This window comes from Mus pahari, chromosome 11 (genome assembly GCF_900095145.1).
Source record: "Mus pahari chromosome 11, PAHARI_EIJ_v1.1, whole genome shotgun sequence".
Lineage (NCBI taxonomy): Eukaryota > Metazoa > Chordata > Mammalia > Rodentia > Muridae > Mus > Mus pahari.
Genome location: NC_034600.1, coordinates 26441083 through 26447371, shown reverse-complemented (window position 1 = coordinate 26447371; position 6289 = coordinate 26441083).

The window sequence follows — 6289 nt, the reverse complement described above, 5'->3', positions numbered from 1 at the left end:
AAGAAGAAGAAGAAGAAGAAGAAGAAGAAGAAAGAAAGAAAGAAAGAAAGAAAGAAAGAAAGAAAGAAAGAAAAAGAAAAAAAGAAAAGAAAGAAAGAAAATAATCGAAAGCAAGTTGGAGGGGAAATTATTTATCTGGCTTACACTTCCACATCATAGTCCATCACTGAAGAAAGTCAGGGCAGGAACTCAAACAGGGCAGGAACCTGGAGGCAGAAGCTGGTGTAGAGGCCGCGGGTGGGGTGTGTGGGGGATGCTGCTTACTGGCTTGGTCAGCCTGCTGTCTCATAGAACGCTGGACCACGAGCTCAGGAACTGCACGACCCACAATAGGCTGGACCCGCCTCACATCAATCACTAATTAGAAAAATGACCTACAGCCAGATCTTTTGAAGGTATTTCCTCAGTTGAGGATCCCTCCTTTCAGGTGACCCCAGTTTGTGTCAAGCTGCCATTAAACGGGGCCAGCACAGCCTGCCTTATTGCTCATCTGTCGCGGTCACAGCAGTCACAGCTAGGGAGAATCAGCTGGCAGCATTGTGTAGCTGTTCCGAGGTATCTGCAGAATATTCATCATGTCCGGTGCTGGCATAAGGGTGGTCCCAATTGTCTGTTAGAATGACAGTCTTTTTGTTCAAGGTAGCCAGAACAGCAAGGGAGAGCAAGCTAGCAGCTGCTGACGAGGGAGCCAAACTGCCCCATCCCAGCTGCCTGAGATAACTTTGTAGGAAAAGATGCCCCTGCCAAACTTGGTGACCGACCTGAGTTCCATCAGGACCAACTTGGTAGAACCGACTCCAGCACGTTGTCCTCTGACCTCTTGCACTTAGGCACGCAGGCGCATGCGCACACCAGAATAAATAATTGCAGGTAGTCGTCTCTGACCTTTTGCACTATGGCACGCATGCGCAGGGCCATATAAGACTAAACAAATAAATGGTTAAACAACAAGAAACTTCCTATTGTCCTGTCCTTAACATTGCTCCCGTTTACAGGACAATGAAATGAAATGTCAGGAGTGCTCACAATAAGGACTTAATTCATAATTAGCACTAGTTATTTTAATAGCTCATAACCATGCTTAGTGCCAGCCCAGTGACCCAGGGAGAAGTGTATCTCCCTCAGTGAGTCTCTGCAGAGCTGCGATGCCAGTCTTTGTTCTTTTTCGTGTGGGATGGTGAAGAGCACAAGGTAAAGAGTTTGGTGGACCTGGGTTCAAGTCCTCTGAACTACATGGCCACTGGAAAAATGTGTTTAATCTCTGCAGCTTGGTATTTCCTTGTAATTAGAGATTGGCTCATGTGGCACTACATAATAACTCTCAACATTTGTTGAGTATTGGCACTGTTTCCTTCTGTACTGCTGATTGCTGACCCCTCCCCTGGGGGGGGGGGTGGAGAGACAGAGACAGAGACAGAGACAGACAGAGACAATGTAAGGAGCTGAGTCCTGCAGTGGGCATGTGTTTCCTGACCCCAGCGAAAGTTAGAAGTGGGGTTGAGACATTTACCTCGTTCCCCACAGGGAAAGGCAGTAGATGCGGTCAAGAAGACTGAGTTAGGAACTACGTTTCTTGATGCATTTTGGAGAATAAGTAGCATGTTGGTAGGCAAGACAAGGAGAAAAGGTGGAAACTTCTCACGGGTGATCTTTGCTGTCTACAGAGCAGGTGTTCATTTGTCAGGACTTTAGGAAGAAAAGTAAGAAACTTGTATTTGGGCTGGAGAGATGGCTTAGCAGTTAAGAGCACTGACTGCTCTTCCAGAGATCCTGAGTTCAATTCCCAGCAACCACATGGTAGCTCACAAGCATCTGTAAAGGGATCTGATGACCTCTTCTGGTGTGTGTCTGAAGATAGCTACAGTGTACTCATATAAATTAAAAAAAATTTTTTTAAAAAAGAAAATGACTATTAAAAAAGAAAGGAAGAAGAAACTTGTATTTAAGCAGCATGTACTGATCCGGAAAGCAGCTCCAGGGTTCTTGGTGGAGGTGGGGTGCTGTTTCCGGGTCTTAGGGCGATTGCAGTGAGCGAGGGCACACAGACGACCTGCTGCACTCATGGAACCTGCTTTTATTTTCATCTTTAACTATTCTTTTGAGTTTTGAGACCTTAACTATTCTTTCGAGTTAACTATTCATCTTTTTGAGCTTTGAGACATGAAGATGACAGCAAAATCTTGCCAAGACCCCAGGTCCTCATTTGACAGTGCATCTTGTATCACACCATCCAAGGATTTTAGTTGACAGCAGTGCAGACATTGGGCTGCACCCCTCCCAACCTGAGCAGTAGGTGATGGACAGACCAAAATTCAAAGTGGATGCTGTGAGTCAGGCTGTTAGGTGCTGATGCTGATGGAGGCTGGCCCTGGAGGCCAGAGGAGGGCAGGGGAGGTCTGTTAGGTGCTGATGCTGATGGAGGCCAGAGGAGGGCAGGGGAGGTCTGTATGTGTGCACAGAAGGGTGTAGCACTGCTCAGTGAGTAGAAGGCAGAAGTAGCTGGTGGAATGTTATTAGATGTATTTGAACGGGTGAGAGTGAATTACTTAACTTCCCATTACCGGCGGACTCAGAGGTTAGGAAGGTCACCGGCTCATTCACCTGCACATTACTTATCTTGACCAAAAGCCCATGAGAGTCATTCTGCAAGAACAAAGCTCTCATTACCACTTAACTTTTTTTTTTCCTTAAGACCTTATTTTAATTCTATGAAGTTTGATCTCAGAAATGTCATAATTAAGGTTTTCAAAAGAAGAATCATTTAATACTGTTTAAGTACATAATGGCTGCCAGTGTTCCACTTCATAAACCAACTAAAACCAGCTTTAATCTCTTCTGTAACTATGCTGCCTTATGTGACCCTAAGTTATGGTGCTGTCAAACCGACTTATTAGTCACACAAAAATAATTATCGTGGCTTTTTTATAATCTCACCTTATTAGTCAGAGATATTAACCTAGCTAATCATGTGACATAGTCGACAGGTCTGCACTATTTTTAACCATGAAAAAAAGTTTCTGAAAAGATGAATATTTTGCTAAAAAGATATCCAAAAAGAATGTGCTAGATCCGGTGGCCGCTCTACAAGGCGTTTGTAGGAAGGAAGTACTTTTGCAATAACTGTATACTCTCACTATGAGGAGACAACTGATGGAAGGCTGGCCACGTGACCTGTAATCTTGGGTGACAGTTTTGGCAGGAGGGACCAGTTCCTTTAGGGTTGGGAAGGGGAATGACTTTACAAACTGCTTCTGTGGCTTGTGTGCAACCTCACTTAGGAGTCCTCTCAGGGAGCCTGTCCTTTCTGATGGACATAGGATTGCGTTTGGGCTCCTTTTCAGATAAAGTAAGAAACAGAAATCCCAGTCATCAGGCCTAACCATGTGCCAGCATTTGGCTAACTTGTGTCTCCCTCATCCCAGCCTGGTGAGGTGTATATTATCTCCATCTTACAGATGAGCAGACTGGGGCCCAGAGTTAGGGGGTTGGCAAGGTTAACGGCATTAAGAGGCAGGAAGCTTGGTTGTTTTTTTTTTTTTTAAATAGAATTATTTATATATATATATGAGTATATTGTAATTGTCTTCAGGCACTCCAGAAGAAGGCATTGGATCCCATTACAGACGGTTGTGAGCTTACCTGGGGTTCCTGGAAATTGGATTCAGGACCCCTGGAAGAGCAGTCAGTGCTCTTAACTGCTGAGCCATCTCTCCAGCCCCAGATTTTTTTTTAACCTAAATGGTTCTGGGGCTTAAACCCAGGGCATCAAGCTTACTAGTCAAACCACCCTGCTCCTGCGCTGTGACCCCACCCAGTCACTCCAGCGTGTTGGTAACTGCCCATACACCACTACAGTCTTCCTATTTAACTTGGTCAACAGACACAGATGTTTTCAGGATCCTTGGGGACTCTAATTTCTCTCTAGAGACATTCTTGCCACTCATCTTCCAAAATATCTGTCCCAGAAGTCTGAGTGTCCCCTGCATGGGGTAAAAAGATGTCTGAAGGGGCGGCTTAGGCAGCACTGTGGCATCAATTCTAGGAGAGTTGCTCCCATGTCCCTCTCTCACACCCACCTTAGCCCATGGTAGGATACGGACATGAATTCCCCCCAAAGATGTCTATGTAAGCCGTGGAACCTGTCAATAGATTGTGGAAGGAAGGAAAGATTAAGGTCTGGATAAGGTCAGGATGCTAACCAGCTGTCCTTAACATAAAGGCAGCCTTTTTACTATAGGAGAGGGAGGCAGGGAAATGCAAGAGAGACTGGGAGGAGGAATGCTGTGAGCCCTTGGATGCCAGAAATGACAAAACTGGGTGTCCCCCTAGAACTTCTAGAAGGGACAGGTCTGCTGACCCTTGAGATCCGTTTCAGAATTTGCAGAACTCTAAGTCAAACTTGGTGTTTTAAGTCACTAAGACGGCACAGGAGGACGCCAACCTCTCCTTCCTCTGAGAGGAAGGTCACCCTTACTACCAGAGCTCACAGGTTGGGGGGAGCCAGCAGGACATCAGCCTCGAGTTAGCAAAGCATATGGGGTCCTAGTGCGGCAGTGAGATGGGGTGGCACAGATCCTGCAAGAGAGCTGGTCAGCCGAGACACTGCCACTAGCTGGAGCCACTGCCTGGAGAGGGCTGTGAAAAGTGCTTTTGACACCGGATTTCCAGTCTGAGCTGGCCTCAAACTCTGTGGCCCAGGCTGGCCTTGAACTTGCAGCAATCCTCCTGGCTCAGCCTCCCAAGTACTAGGACTACAGGTATGAACCTTCCTTCCTCCCTTCCTCCCCTCCCTCTCTCCTTCCTCTTTCTTTCTTTTCTGAGACAGGTTTCTCTGTGTAGCCCTGGCTGTCCTGAAAGTAGCTTTGTAGATTAAGCTGGCCCCTAAACTCAAGAGATCCATTTGCTTCTGCCTCCAAAGTGCTGGGATTATTGGTGTGTGCCACCACCACCCAGCTACCATTTTTTACTTTTAATAACTATTTTACTGAGAAGTACAGCTATGTGACAGCATTGTTTCTAAATGCAGATAAGAAGAAAATCTAGTTAATGAAGCAACTGATTTGCTGAACTATCAATTGCTGCTCTAGTATCTTTCCTCTAATTGTAGCAGATTTGAGCCAAGGGGACTTTAAATATATTGTCTCTTTCATTTTCCAGGCACGGAGGCATGCCGAGGTAGCTAGCTGCAGGGTTTTAAGTTCAGACCTTCAGAAATGGAGTTCTCTATCCTAGCTTCCTTCCTGTGGCTATGACAAAACATTCTGACCAAAGCATCACGTGGTGGAAAGGGTTTATTTACCTCTGGTCACAGCCAGTCATTGAGCTAGCCAGGGCAAGAACTTGAAATCAGAAATCAGAAGCAATGGGACTTGCCTGCTCACACAAAGGTTCATGGTATGTCAGCTTTCTCACACAGCTCAGGATCACCTGCCAGGGAGTAAGGCTGCCTACAGAGGACCAGGATCTTCTATGTCACTCAATCATAAGGACAATCCTCAGCAGACACGCCTGCCCATAGCCCTTTACTGAGATGACTCTAGGTGGGGTCGAGTTTGACAGTTAAAGCTAAGTCGTAGTACAGGCTCCAGAGGGAGAACACAACGAAATCGGAACAGTGTTCGTGACTCCCTTCTGGGGTCTTTAAGGGCACAGAAGTTACAGTGGAAACTTGGCATATGCCAGTCAAATCCTCTTGCCACCAAGGAGGACAGCTCTGGCACTGTTGTCACCTCACTAACTCTGTGCTCACACTTCTGTATCAGCTTCCAGAGTGCACAGAAACAATTTGGTAAGAAAATTGTAATTCCAACCGTCTATATTCCCCTCCTCTCATTAAAGCCCCGGTGATGCCATCAGCAAATCCTGTCACCTTAGACAGCCTTGTGGATACACCAGAGTCTGTCCTGATCACCAACCAGGAATGACAGTTCCCTGTGAGCAGTCTGCTCTGCCCCTGCCCCCAACTCTGAGCTCGCAGTCTGCAGCCTCCATTGCAGATCCTAGAATGGCAGTGCTGGCACCATGCTTGTCCCAACCAGAGGATGTGTTTGCTGGGATGCCTGTAGAGGGGACTGGAGACAGGCGACCCGCCATCCCCACTGGGCTGAGCGACAAATGGCCAAGTGGTCAAGCGATATATTTCTCTCTAGACGTTTTTTTGGAAAATGGTGGCAATATGCCCTCTCGTGTTTGACTGAGAAAGTTGAGCACAGAGGGAAAGGGTTTATTTGCAAATGTTGATAATTTTTATTATATAAGTAAAGTTTGGTATAGAAAATTACAACTGTTG